The following is a 15,500-nucleotide window of genomic DNA, read 5'->3' on the forward strand; positions in this document are numbered from 1 at the left end:
CAGCTACTGAGCCCGTGCGCCACAACTACTGAGCCTGTGCTCTAGAGCCTGCGAGCCACAGCTACTGAGCCCGTGTGCCTAGAGCCCGTGCCCCACAACAAGAGAAGCCACCACAATGAGAGGCCCGCGCACCGCAACGAAGAGTGGCCCTTGCTCACAGCAACTGGAGAAAGCCCACGCACTGCAACGAAGACCCAATGCAGCCAAAAATAAATAAATTAAAAAAAATAAAAAGCACCGTCTGTAACCTCCATCCCCTCAGTCCATATAATATTCATACCTGGCACTAATCGCAACCTGACGTATCACTCATTCAATTACCTACCGCTTTTTTGTCCATTTTCACCTCTAGGAGGTAAGTTCCATCGGACCAGGGTGAAGTTTGTCTTGTTCATTCCGCATCAACACTGTCTGGAAGAATATGTGTGGAATAAATTAACAAATGGAAGGTGTTTGAATGAGAAAAAAACAGGATTCTTTTTGCAAACCTTCACCCAAATCCAGCCTTTCAGGATGGTAGATACTGGGGTTGGAGAGGCTGAATGACTCACAGAGAGAGACGAGGAGACAGGTGTCGAGACCAGGTGGGTCTGAGTCCAGGCCCTTGTTCTTAACCACTGGGCTCTCCTGCCTGGTTGGGCATGAGATGGGGTGGGTGTTTAGCCTCTTGTGCAGAATGTGGTCTGTGTACAACATGTGGGCTACTAGCAATAAAGGGAGGACATTGAAGATTCCATTTTATTCAGTCCACATGTGGAGTCACGGGTTAAATTCTCAGTACTGTGCTTTGGCCAAAGGAACATATTTAGAAAAGAGAAACTTGGAAGATGCGGGGGGGGGTCTTAAAAACTTTCAGTGACCTGGGTATGTTTATTTAGAAACAGGGGAGCCTGGGAGGAGGGTCAAAGGAAGAGTGGGAAGAAGGACATGGGAATTTCTAGGACACTGTATTCCCTTTGATCACCCACTCATAGCTAAGGGAGTCACGCGCTAGCTGAAAAGTCATGTGTTCCATCACTAAAGAAATCAGCAAGAATAGAAACATGCTGTGTGTGTGTGTGTGTGCGCCCACACGCGTGTGTGTACACATGTGATCTTATAAATATGGAATCATACCAGTGAGAACATGGATAAGAACATCTTGAGGTTGCGTGAAGAGATCTGCAGTAAGTTTCTTTTAGGTCTGGTGGTTTTCATCTGAATACTTTTCCCACTACATCCAGATGTTAGTTCAAAGATTTACTTGGGACCTAATTTTTGGCCACCTTTCACCACTGGGTTGATAAATTCCTCATCATAATCATCTCCTATCAGCCTGGAATCCCTGGGACCCAGTCAGCTGTGAAGTTTCCACCTCTCTGTTTCTTCACTGTCAGCCGGGACTCTTGACTTGGATTCTTCTGTCCCCATGATACCAGTAGTCACGTGAGTCCAAGGATGGGTCCACAGCAGCACCCACTAATTTTGCAGCCCTTAGAGCCTTAGCCTTTTGTATGTCCCTCAGAGCAGCCTTTTCTGGGCCCACTTCATCCTGGCCCTACTGGGGGTGGAAAGCATGAATGCTGAGTTGTCATGTGAAAGACGATAATTGTCTTCATTGGGCTCAGGGGGTGAAAACCAGAGAGAAGGATTTTAGCTAAACATTAGAAAGAAGCTGCCAATATTAGGCAGAGCAGCTCAGAGATACAGAGGGCTTCTTTGTGAGGTAGTGAGATGCTCAGCACAGGGAATTTACAGGCAGAAACCAGAACTACTTGGCGGAAATGTTTCAGAGAACCAGCATGGGTTGTGGGAGTCTCGGGGGTGCAGTGTCGGCAGAAAGGAAGGGTTGGTGAAGCAACTGCAGAGTCTTTGAGTCCATAACCTTCATCCTCTCCACCCCTCTCACCAATATATGTTGTTCAATGTGCACATACGTGGTTATGATTCGTAAGATAAAGCTTCATTTAAAGGGGTGACTGAATTTGTAGTAGCTTCTCAATCCACGGATACTAAAAATGCAACTACTATTATACAGGGATCTGTGAAATCCTTTGAGCCTAAAAGTGACTTCTTATTCTTGAAAAAATTGAGAAATGTAGTTTTAGTAGATTCAGATTTCAGATGGGAGAAATCTGATTAGGTGACATTTACTTCCTTTCTAACCAGTTCTCGGATCCTAAGGGTTCACATTTAACATACTATTATTCCAAAAAAAGAAAGAAGAGAAATAAGCAAAGAGATTTCTATGTATGTGATTATTTGGTCACTAAGAAATGGATCATTAAAAAAATATGTAAGGGGCATGCCCATGGGGGAAAAAAAAGGAAATTGTATTTAATAATTCAATTATCCACATACCTGTCACTGACACTGACATTTTTTTCTTAAAAATCCATTTGGACAGGCCACTCAAATGTCACTTACGTGACCCTGAACTTTAGGCATTGACTGAAGTGCCGCATGCGTCACGTTTAAGCAGCCTGCAGGAGAAGAAACACTCCTCATGGAGACGGGCCCTTGGCCATCCCTCAACCCCATTAAGCAGCTAAAAGAAACAGAGGCTGCAACCCAGATTTGCAGCAAAAATTATTTAAGTCAGCCACAAAGTAGGACTTTTGGAGGGCAAGTGTTGTCCAATTCCACAGCTCTTGCTGGATGGGTTAAAATCCTTCCTAAAAGATGGGTGTGAACCCTCACTTCAGTGGAACTTGGGTAAGAGATTATGTTTGACTTCTTTCCTAGGAGACCAAATGGCATCTAGAGAAAGAAGAGTAAAGCCTCAGGAAGCAAAATTTTAGATCATATATTTAAGGGAGAAATACATCACCTGCATCTGAGGCTGGCAGAAGGAGTCAGGGGAGGGTTCTGGCTTGATTCTTCTCCATCAGAGCTTTGGTCTTGGCCTCAATTCACGGTGGAACATTTTCACCAGGTGACCTCGGGCGAGGTGTGGTGCAGCCAGCTGCTGATCAAGAGGGAAAGACCGAAAGGAGTTGTACAGTTTCCTGGGGAAAACACAGCACACCACACAGGGACACTCAGGGGACTCCTGGGGTCAGTCACCAGAAAGAGAGAGGAGGGGACCTGTGGGCAAGACCCTTGACTGTGGGTTCCTTGGGAAGGAACAGGTGATGCAAGGTAAGCAGGGTTAGGATTGGCTCATTTGAGTAATTTCAGTGGGATCTTGGGTATCGGGGCTGTGTCTGGTTGTCTGGACCGGACCCTGGAGCAATTAGGGCGGGCATAGTGATGGAGAGTGTGGGATGCCTGTGAAGAAGATGGTTGGGGGTGTGGACTTAATCCACTGCTCAGGATGGGGAACTAACCAACCTCTAGCTGAGGCCTCAAAACGAAGTCAAAGCAGCATTTATAGGACTGTATTACATGGGCCTTGACCAAACCACCTCCCCTTTCTGGAATTCAGTTTCCTCATTTTTCATATGGAGGATCAACTAAGATGTCTCTAAATTCCCTTCAATTCCAAAGTTATTCACTTTCAGGAGTTCCCTGGCTGTCCAGTGGTTAGGACTCTATAATTTTATTGCCAAGGGCACGGGTTCAATCCTTGGTCAGGGAACTAAGATCCTGCAAACCACGCGGTACGGCCAAAAAAAAAAAACCCACAAACAAACAAAAAACAAAGTTATTCACTTTGATGAAAGCACTTTCTGAGATTATTTGCACCACCTCCAAGAAATCCAATGCTTTCCAGCTCAAACATGCTGGAATTCTAATTGATGTAAACAGTAATTCTCCAGATATTGCCAGGATTGTCCAGAATGCAAAACACACCATGGAATAAACATGAACTGCAGATTTAATTTTTAATACAGTATTTGAAGCCCTGGCAGACTCATCACCCACCTCAGCATTGTTCCCACGTGAAGCGCTGATTGCTGTTCCAAAGCCTGTGCCCTCGATTTCCCTGGACCATCTAACTTTCTCTCCAAGGGCGTGCTCTCTCCTGTGCAATGTATTGTAATCTTCTGGAGGACAGTGAATGTTATTGTCTATTCATTGATTTGTTCAATCATTCAGCCATTCAACAGACATTTATTGGCTCAAAATTTCTATTTACCAGGCGCTTTCTAAGCACCAAGGATGCAAAATAAGTAGGACACTGCCCACCCCCTTGATGATTTCCACATCTAGGCCAGGGAGCTATTTGTTTCAACAGACATGTAAGGGAGAGGGAGGGAGAAAGAGTGGAACTCAAAAATTTGTCACAATTGTCAATTTGTCCCAAAAGAATGACCACACAAATTGTCTCTTATATACAGAAAATGGTAAAAATGTCTTGACTTTCTATTTTAAAAATTATGAAAAACGTGATGTATGGCTTCTTCTTCCTGGGCCTTCTCTTTCTCTATGGCATCTTTTTATAAAACCCACAGGCTAATTTTATTTCAGTGTGCCTTTCCCAGGGGTGATCTATCTTCTGAAATCCCCCTCACTTCCTCTAGCCACCCAGTCCTCTACCAATACCATATTTCATCAGCAAAGTCATTTTGGGTGAAAAACAGCTTAATTATATTTTCAGACCTGAATCATCATCCTAGTCATTCTAACCCTAGTCTTTTTTTTTTCTAAAAGTTTTTAATGTAATTTTTTTTATTAGAAAGAGCACGTGACAGGAAGCATGCCAGTGAAATGGGTAGGTGAGCCAATGACACTTTCCAGGCCCGTATCATGAACAGATACGCTAGGCAGCCCACAAGAATTATCTCATGGATCCTCAGAGCAACTCTGTAAGGTAGCCCCTCATTTTAGAGATGTGGGAAATGAGCCTCAGAGAGGTGAAGAGGCAACAAGAAATATTCATGTATGGGGCAAATACAACCAATGAAAAATAATATTAAGTTTAAAGAGAACCTTAGGTCAACTAGGGGAAAGATGTTTTGGATTAATGCGTGGAGCAGAGGGGATCAGAAATTACTGAGAAGGATGCTTAGTTTGTGGGATTCAGAGTTTTGTTTTGTTTATGCTTGATTTTTATTGTCTGTGTCGCTGCCCCTGTGTGTTTCTTTCCCTTGGATTTTCGTATTTGCTGCTTGAACAGCTCCTTAGCCCAGATACATATACTTAGCACTCTGAGCTTCACGCACTGCCTCCGTGCCTGGAGCTTCCCTGCTCTGTGTCTGTGACAAGGACTTCCACCTGGATGTCCCACAAGCCTGACACGCTCACACTCAAGCTTGCCTCCTCCCCATGTCCTGCTACTTGGTTCCCAAGGTCACTGTCCACGCAGCCTCTCGAGTCATGGACGTAGAGCCATCCTTGGATCTTACCCGCCCTCCTCCCTTCTGCCTCCACCTCCAGCTCTTTGATTCTGTGGATTCTACAATATGTTCCTTTCTGTGCCCATCCCCCTCCATCCCTCCAGCACTATCCTTGCTCAGGTCCACCTAGCTACCACTTGGACATCGGCAGCAGCATCCCTGGCCCTTCACATCCAGGGAGAGGCTATTTAATGACCAATCCTTTTGTTTTGGTAAATGCATTTTCCACCTAACAAAACTGACTTAGATTGGTTTCTCCGGAAGCAGACACTGACATGAGGACTCACACGCAGATAACTTGCAAGAACTTGTTCCCAGGAGAAGCTGGTAAAGGAATCAGGGAGACAGAACAGGAAGGGGAAAAGAAGCCAAGCAGGAGTTCAGTGTCAGGCCAAGTCTTCAGCCTGATTCTGCAGGAAACTCCAGCGTATAAGGGATGCCTCAGAGTCTGTCCCTGCTCAGATAAAGGGGCTGGGCTTTGACACCCTGCATCACACAATCCTGGGCTAAAACCCACCCCAGGGAGACATAACTCCCAGGTCCTTCCTGCTCTCTGTACCTGCAAGCAAAGGGCTCCAGGAGCCCCAGGGCAGAGAACTGCTGGAGCAGGCCAACAGATGCAAAAGCACAATGCATGCAGAAACCAGGGAGGGGGTCCCAGGGTATCTGAGGGGAGCACAAAAAAATCCACTATGGAAAAATTTCCAATTTTAAAGAAGCGAGAGAAGTAATATTTTCTGAGCACTTCCCATATTCACAGCCGCTCTGCAAGTGAGCGCCATTTTCCTTAGAGTATTGTCACAAGACAAAACTAGTATTAGCTGAACTGGTGGCTCCAGAATTTCTCAGATGGAAGGCGTATTACTTACTTAACAAGGTGACATAGTAAGAGCTTGGATGTCCAGAGAACAAAGAGAGTTGCTTATCAGGTCTTGGGAGACTAATAAGACACGTGGATACAAGATACATCACCTGAGCGCATATGTACGTGTATTCCATGGGAACTGATGGGTGAGTGCCGCTTGAGAATCCAGGGTAATTTTAAAGTCTCACATATTCACAGGCCTGGGTACCTAGTCTCACCTCTGAAATTAGCTGTGAGGTGTGAAAGAAGCTTGCTCGCTGGTTCGGCAGCATGAGGTCTGAGATGTTACCTTATCATGTCAATCACTAGCTAATTTTAGGAGACACATTAATAGCATTTAAATAGAAGTTTGGGGTAATTAATGAATAAATGAGGAACAACAGGTGGGAAAAACGTTTTCATTTTCTGGGCTTCCTTTTCCAAAACACCTTTAAAAAATCCTTTTGCATAGATCGTTCTTGATATTTAATATGTTGAGTTTCCTCTTGACCCCTTACATACATTTATGTTGATTAATATATATTCGATAAAGTATATTTAGGGGACTTCTCTGGTGGTCCAGTGGGTAAGACTCCTCACTCCTAGTTCAGGGGGCCCCGGTTCGATCCCTGGTCAGGGAACTAGACCCTGCATGGCGCAACTAAGACCCGACGCAGCCAAACTTAATTAATTAATTAATTAATTTTTTAAAAAAGGAGATTTAGTAAAAGGCATATCAGATGAGGGAACATCATTGACCTTTCATTCATTCATTACTCTGCTTCATTCATTCATTGAACAAATGCTATTGAACACCTAATAAGTACAAGAGTCTGTGCTGGGCCCTTAGCGTAAATAAAAGATTCTGCTTTCATAAAGCTGACAGTTTAGGAAAGGAGAGAAATGAAAACCTGCACACAAATACCCGCAATCTAATATTGAAGGCAATCCAGAGAGACAGAGAAAAGGCACGTGATAATTCAGAAAAAGGGAGCGATCACTTCCACGTTGAGTCACCCAATTGCCCTGCTCGTCTTTGGCAGACATTAACCCCCTCTGTGCCAGCACTGTGCTCGGTTCCAGTGGAACGAGGAGAAAAACAGAGGTTAACCAATAGGAAGGCCTCCAGCTGCCCCCACTGTCCTGTCTATTCTACCAGCTCTTGCCCAGATTATCACAAACCTCCTACTGGCCACATCCCAGAGCCATTTCTTGTTCTCATCTATGTGGTCACTTAGCTGTGATTGGCCATCTTCTCCAGGAAGCTGGTCTTGCCTCAGTTTCTCTTGGTTCAATCCCCGCCCCTCTCTCTGTCCTTTGGGTTCTTTACTGGATTACCTCCGGTGATCATGCCTACAGGCAGGGGCCCCTTGGACCTTCTTTGCCTCTCGGGAAAGAGAAATCTCCAAGATTATACAAAACCCTGTCCCATCCATAGGGTCATGTATTTTATTAGCAGCAATAATAGTTTTGTAACACAATAAATGTAACAAAATAAGACTAGGGACTCTGAAGGAGGTATAAATGGTTCCCTTATGATCTGAAGACATGATGGAGATGTAGCCATCATTTCCCTCCTGAAGCCCGGGAGTACGCATGGTAGCGGATTCTAAGGGTGTTGAATCTAAGGGTGCTTCAAGGGGGACAAAATGTAAAATTGGGTAGAGTTTACTGACTCAGGTTCACTCTCCTGAGCTACAGAAGTTAATATCCTGCCAAGCACTCGGGGAGATGGTGTGAATTTGTGATCCTGGAGGCATAGAAGAAGTAGTGCCTTAAGCTGAGCAAAGCTGAAATGCGAGACTTGCCATGGCAGGTGGTGAAGGCAGGGATGGAAAAGCTCAGGGAGGTGGGCAGGCTGGAACTGATTTACCATTTCTACGTCGGGGAGGACCCATCAGATGATTCACAGGAAGGCTCAGAGGACAAACCATTTACTGCAGACATAAGGGATTCTCTGTTGAGTGGGCACCAGCATCATGAAAGGTGGTGGATCTCCTCTGTGGGCCAGGGCTGATGTAGAAGAGGCTGTGAAAGAACTTGTCTTGCAGATAGCAGTGGGGGTGGTAGGACCCTACACCAATAGAGGCCAGCGCTTATTGGCGGCCAGTATTAGAGGGGCAGCGCTTAAAGGCCAGAAACCAGGGGGCGCAACTACGACAACTGTCAGTGTGACACACAGAGGCCTACAGAGATGCTTAATACAACGTAGCATCCTTAGAGGCAAAACAGATGAGTAGGGGATGAAGGTAATATTCAGCTGGTACCAGCAGAAGAAATCAAGGATAAATGACCACCAAGGTGGTACCGGAAGATGAGTACTTTGTCCTACTAACTTCCCCTTTCTAGTTTCTCCTAAGGAAAAGAAGCCCACCAGGATCCTGGAGGACTGACTCCTCAAACACATATTGAGAAGTGGATCTGAACAGGGCAAGGAGAGGACTGGAGTAGACACGCAGATGCACAGCCCAGGTGCTTTTCCCGAGAAGAACTTGCTGTCAGTTACAGGGAGTGTGGTTAGCCTTCAACCCCAGTTCTTCGCTCCTATGGGATGTGACTGAGCTGTCTCACCCAAGACTATGCCTTTCCTGGGGCAGCTAGTGACCAAGTGTGATGGTAACAATCCCACTATTACTAGTCCTTGTGATTCCTCTAAAGCTTCCCCACACCTTTATCAATAGTCCCCTTAAGAAACCCACCTTGTACCATCCTAATTTGAGATTTGACTCTGATTGTCCAATGACCATCAAGACTGGTACACCGGGGCTTCCCTGGTGGCGCAGTGGTTGAGAGTCCGCCTGCCGATGCAGGGGACACGGGTTCGTGCCCCGGTCGAGGAAGATCCCACATGCCGCGGAGCGGCTGGGCCCGTGAGCCATGGCCGCTGAGCCTGCGCATCCGGAGCCTGTGCTCTGCAGCGGGAGAGGCCACAACAGTGAGAGGCCCGCGTACTGCAAAAAAAAAAAAAATGACTGGTACACCCAGGAGACACCCATAAATAAACGATTTGGGGGCACTAGGCACATTCGAAGGTTTCTGCCTTATTTAGCAGGTCAGTGTAAAATGAATAAAACTCAGATTAGAAATAGAAACACAGACCAGTAGTATGTATCTTGCTCTGAGTTTTCTGAGAGATTTTTGCACGTTTTCATCAGCCCATAGGTGTGGCATTTTGTTCTCACTCCAGGCTGCCGACTGCCTGTCTCAGATGTCACCCACGGAATGTGGCACCGACTGGCCACCATCAGTCAGCCTGAAGTCACTCCCTCTCCAACACTGCATCCTGCCAGCCTCCAGAAAGCATTTGTTCTCTGGGGGCTTCCAAAAATATTGACAGTTCTTGGAAGAAATTCAACACTAATTTGGGGACTTTCTCTTTTTCTTTTCCATGGTGACAGCTTTCCTGACAGCATGAGGCCAAGCATTTCAGTTGTTTAAATAGTGACTTTTTAAAAAAGATGATAATGATCTCATCTCTGTGGCTCTGTCTGGGTGGGTTGAGTGGCAGAGACATCGCCCATGCCAGGCTGTGTAATGAGCTCTTGGGAGGATGATGAGCTCATCAGACGGCTAGCATGACTGTGGTGTTGGGCTTGGGCTGTCTCCTGTGTATCTGTGGCATCTGGGTTCTTGCATATGGACGCCTTTGCTTCTGAAAATGGCACAGCTGGCCTTTTATTTTCCACCTGGCCATTGGAAGCTCCTCCCTGTAGAGATGCTATTTGAACAGATGCCTTCTTAAGCTCCACTAGATATGTCATTCCTCAAATGTGCCCTTTACAGTACTGTCTCCAGACCTTTGCTGTTCCCTCCACCTGCAATGCCCGCTTTACCATGTCTACATATGCAAATTCTAATTATCTCACAATTGTCATTATCCCCATGAAGTCTTCCACCCACCTCACATGTTGGATTTAATAGTTCCTTTATCTGACATCCATAACATTATGCCTCTATAATAACTTAGACATAATATTTGTGCAGCATTTCACAGTTTCTAAACTTTACACATATTTTATTTAATCCATACAACTTATGACATTATTTTATTACTTGTTGCAAGCTTATTCACTGTGGCAGTCATTGGTACTATTCACCCAAAATTCGCACTTCTCCTCTTGGCCATAATAATATTACACTACCCTGCCCCTATGAAGTTAAGTGTAGCCACGTGACTTGCTTTGGCCAAGATAGCAAAACTGGTACGTGATTTATGGGCTAACGCTTGAAAAACCAGGATTCAACTTGCCACACTCTTTTTCTCTATGACACGACAAGTGGTGGTATTTGAAGTTGGCATCACTCTAACGGCCTGGATTCTCTGCTAGGTGCTAAAGGTACAAGATTGGTAAGAGGTGGTCCAGCCCTGCAAAGACTGATGGGCTAGTGCAAAATTACTAACGCTGGTGCCACTGCATTAGCAGGGCTAGGACATAGATTACTGTGATAAAATGAAATAATTGTCATAATGGGAATATTTTTTAAAATAATGTAAGTATATGAGAAGAAGACCCTAAATTTGCCTGGAAAGTTCATGGGAAAAGTTATATTTAAACTGATACTGGAAGGATGACTAAGTATTATCCAGGCTAAAAAGTAGGAGTAGACTGGAACAGCATGTGAAAAGTACAGAGGCAGGAGAAAAGCTTGTAATGTTGAGAAGAAGTAAATGAATGGCCTCCCAAAGAGATTATGGTGAAAGATAACACTATGATGTCTTTGTAAGTACCTATCTTTATTACTGATGGCACAAAGCAAGTACTGAGTAAATGACTGTTCCCATGCCCCTCTTTCCATGTCCAGCTCTATATAGTTTCTAACGTCAAGGATGAGGACTATTTTCATATTCTCTAGATAAATGTTGCACAAGGGGACCTGGCTCTCTTTTCCCCAATGTCTGCCTCTTGCTTTGGAAAAGATGTGGCTTCTTCAGTCAACGCCCTGATTTTAAACTGTCAATAGTTCCCCGCTATCTTCAGGAGGAAGGTCAAACACCTGGGGAGGAATTCTAGGTCATTCCCAGTCTGTCCCCGAGCTACCTTTCCAGGATCAAATTGCACCGCCTTCATACAGAAGCATATGTCCTGAGCATTCACATCTCTGAGTGTTTGTTGATCACTCCCAGTACCTTGAAGATCTTTTACCCCAAACCATACCCATCTTTCAAGGTCCAGCTTAAGTATCAGGTAAAGTGAAATTCTCCCCTGATTCCACGCCTTTCATCCCTCAGAGTAACTCCCCCTCCTGTCTGTTGTTTCCTCTAGTTGTTTTTAAGAGGATTTTTTTTTTTCCTCTTTTTTTTTTTTTTCGGTACGCGGGCCTCTCACTGTTGTGGCCTCTCCCGTTGCGGAGCACAGGCTCCGGATGCGCAGGCTCAGCGGCCATGGCTCACGGGCCCAGCCGCTCCGCGGCATGTGGGATCTTCCCGGACCGGGGCACGAACCCGCCTCCCCTGCATCGACAGGCGGACTCTCAACCACTGCGCCACCAGGGAAGCCCTTTTCCTCTTTTTTTGGTAGTTTTACTTGCTGTGCTTAGGTGTAATTTTCTTTTTATTTATCCTGCTTGGGGTTTGTAAAGATTCTTAAATCTCTAGCTTAATGTCTTTTGTCAGATTTTTTTTAAAAAAGTTCCCAACCATTATCTCTTTAAATACTGCTTCTGTCCAATTCTTAACCTTTTATCCTTATAGGGATCCATTACTCTCTTTTCTGTATTTAGCTGTGTTTTCTCGCTTCTTGTATCATTCCAGTTGTCTTTCAGTTTACAAATTATCCTCCCAGTTTGGTTTAATCGTCTGTTAAGGAAGTCCATTGAGTTTTTAAATTTTAGTCACTCTACTTTTTAAGCTCTAAAGGTTTATTTTTTGATAGTTTCTGGTTCACTGACCAAATTCTAAATCTTGTCTTTTAACTTCTAGAATATTTTATGCATATTTATTTTGTAGTCTGAAGTTGATCACTCCATTATTTGTATATGGGTCTGTTTCAATAGCTTATTTTGTTTTCTGTTTTTATCAGTTTGCCTCCTTGTGTGTCTGGTTATTTTTTGTGGAGTGCCACACATTGTACATGAAAAACTAGGCAAAGTGGACAATAGACATTGCATGAATATGATCCCTTTGAGAGAAGAAACGTGAGATGAGCCCCATGATTGTTCCAGTTTTCTGCCTAGGGGAACTTTTTAGAATACAGTAGAGGGAGATAAAGCCCAAAAAGAATGCAGAGGTTTTGGTGACCTGGAGAGACAGAGATCCGAGTTAGGAGCTGCTAAGATGGCTGGAGTTTGTGGAACCAGGTACTAGAGAGAAGGCGGGGAGCTACACAGATAAGGAGCTACCAGAAATGTGCATAAGGTCCACTTAAGTCTTTGATCAAATACTAACCTGTGCATGCAAAGAGTAAGACTCTTTATAGCCCAGCAGAAAATAACTGCAGAGGAATTGTAAGCTGAATGGAGATTCTGGGGGCTGTGCAGTGCTGGGGATATAAAGAGTTCCAACCAGCCAGAGAAACCTTGGGGGAACCACCACTTCGCTCAGCTGACATCCCCCAAAGCCCTTTTTGAATTGGAGTGTCTATTGCAGTTATTTTGCCTACTGTAGTTATTTTGTGCTTATCTCATTGTATGCTGGGGGCGTGGGAAAGCTAACATACCTTGTTAGTTCACAGCTCTGCCATTGGAGAAAAGCCATACTCAGGGAAGCACACCCACTGAGCCTCATCTACATCCAGACGTAATTTAGTTGATGAGATCCAAGGCTGTAATGGTATGGGATTTGGGGGATCATGGGAGAGGGCGAATATATTTTGCATATGGAAAAATAATTTATGACTGGAAGATGGGTATGGTAAAGAGGACGATAAATTCTTAGCCACTCCTTGCATTGAGGGATGGGATCCTACCTCTTCCCCTTGACCACTGAGATCAGCTCTTAGACCTGCATGCACGTGCCAGACCTATTTTATGTCTGTCTTGGGAATGTTGGATTCAAGGGGGGGTCCTCTCTGTTGGCGTTTCTCCTACACACTCTGTCACCCCATGCTCTTACTCCTTTCTTTGATAATCTAGGGATAGGCCAGTAAGACTGGCCTCCAAACAGAAGGAATCAGCTTCTCCTTCTTGCTGGCTCGCACCAGTTTTTATGAGTGATACTCTTGACACCTCTTTCCCTTCGCTTTGAGGATGGGAACCTTAAACATACACTGCGTTCCCAAGCCATGGGGAAAGGAGGAATATGACTTCTCTGTATTGTTCTTATCTTTCCTGAGCAGATATACTCTCCAGTCTTCCAAGATTCCACTTATGTTGGCTGGAGGTTGCTGGTAGAGGTGGGGAGAGAGGTGGTGGGATAAGAGCTGTCTCGTTGAAATGGCACCTTTCGGTAAGCTGTGAGGAGGTGGCCAGTTAGAACGTGAGTCTCCTAAAGTCTTCTGTTTTCAGCTGTGCCATTCTGAGTTTTCCATTCTAGGAAAAGAAAGCAAGGCCCCATACAGCCCCTAACAGCATCGTTTTACATATATAACATTTTCACTACATCTCATTAGTCACCAATTGCTTTTAAAAATCACCTCAATATAGATGAAGACTGGATCAAAATATAGTGTTGCATCCTGCCTTTAAACCCTAACATTTTCCATGACTTCAAATCCTTTCTAAAGCTAACTCTGACATCCATAATTTATTTAACCATTTCTCCATTGGATATGAGATGGCTTTAAAAATGCCAGCGTTATAAATAGGCCTGTGATGGACATCTCTGAGACTAAGACATCTTTATGTGGTATGGATTATTTCCTAAGACCAGAATTATAACGTTGAGGTCATAGGGCAGAACATATTTAATATTCTTGCTACATCTTGAAAGTGTCCCTTCCAAAAACATTGTACCAGTTTACACTGCTGCCAGCAGCAGGGAAGCTGCGCTGTGATGGGCTTTGAAGGAGAAATCAAAGGCGTGCAGGGTTTTCCCTGTCCTCAGAGAATGACATCATCCCTTGGTGTCTTTGCCAAAAACAAGTCTCTGTTGGATGGACTGTGAATCGTGACTGCTTTCTAAGCCAACGAAAAGCTCTCTGGAAGTGGGATTTTACATTTTTTTCAAGTGAGTGGGAGGCCAGTTGGCTCTGGATCTGAGCTTAGATGGAGGAAAGTTTGAGCTGAGCTACAAAGGTTTTTTTTTTTGTTTCTTTGTTTAAAAAAAAAAGAGAGAGAGAGAGAGAGAGGAGAGAGACACACATGAGGATTTTCTCCTTACATCTACAATCTTCAATCAAGCAGGAACGCATTTAGCACGAAGGGTGGTTTCTGAACCGGGTTCACATCCTGACGCATTAGCTGGATGACCTTGAATGTTATTTAACATCTGTGATTGAGTTTCCTTCCTTGTACAATGAGGTAAATGACGCTTACCTCTAAGTGTTGCCGAAGCTTTAGAAATGATATCTCCCACCCAATTCTCTCCTCTGGATTCCAGACCCCATCTGCCTACCCAATACCCCTCCTTGGGTATCCAACAGGCGTTTGCAACTTAGCACTTTCAAGGCTGGCCTCCTTGACCTCATCATTTAATATCACAGCCCCCATGGTACTCTCAGTCCCTCTCTCTTGCTTACTTTTCTCCATACCTCTTACACCATATGGTGGGCTTGTTCACTTATTTGTTTGTCTATTTATTTTCCGGCTCCCTTCAGTAGAATGTAAACTCCCCCTCTTCCACTGCCCCCGATGAGGATGATTTTCCCCCCACTCTTCCAGATCTCTGTACAAGTCGCATCATCCTTGCAATTTCTCAAACACTTCAGGACCACCCCTGACTCCTCTCTCTCTCAAAAAAACACACACTCCATCTGCAAACCCTGAGGTGTCTCTCCTCAAAACATATGCAGAATCCAGTTACTTCTCCCAACTTTCACCACCATCCGCTAATCCAAGCCAGCATCGTCTCTCTCTGGATTGTCACCACCACTTCTAACAGGTCCCTGGCTTTTCCTGTTGCCTCTACAAGCAACCGGAGTGGGGCTCTGGAAGCAGTCTAACACATGGCACACACTGTTCCGTGTCCTTGCCCACCCACTTCTGTCTCAGTGGGGATGAAAGCAGAGTGGAAGGAGCCCTGGGAGCTGTTGTGTCTTCTGGCCCTATTGACCCCCTGACTGAATCTCGCTCGCCCTCTCCAGACACGTGGCCTCCAGGTCACCCTTCCCAGGAGCTCAGCTCATTCCCACCACAGGGCCTTCACATTTTTTGCTAAATCGACTTGAAACCGTCTTCCCCAAGGAGTCCATTCTGAGTCTGACAACTCAGTGAGTTCTTTGCCTAAATGCCCCCCTCCTTGACCTCATCATTTAATATCACAGCCCCCGTGGTGCTCTCAATCCCTCTCTCTTGCTTAA

General features: G+C 44.9%; 1 protein-coding gene across 1 annotated transcript in view; it reads right to left on the reverse strand.

The window, feature by feature from the left end:
• Positions 1 to 321: 321 nt before the first annotated feature.
• DNAAF11 (dynein axonemal assembly factor 11) overlaps positions 322 to 15,500 on the reverse strand; it is a 109,289-nt gene continuing 94,110 nt past the window's right edge. Inside the window, exons 18-19 of the mRNA XM_033842708.2 lie at positions 2,810 to 2,947; positions 322 to 411 (exon numbers count right to left, since the gene is read on the reverse strand). The gene's annotated coding sequence lies outside the window, so the exon portion shown is untranslated. The remainder of the gene's footprint in view (positions 412 to 2,809; positions 2,948 to 15,500) is intronic.

Source organism: Tursiops truncatus, chromosome 17, assembly GCF_011762595.2.
Source record: "Tursiops truncatus isolate mTurTru1 chromosome 17, mTurTru1.mat.Y, whole genome shotgun sequence".
Classification (NCBI taxonomy): domain Eukaryota; kingdom Metazoa; phylum Chordata; class Mammalia; order Artiodactyla; family Delphinidae; genus Tursiops; species Tursiops truncatus.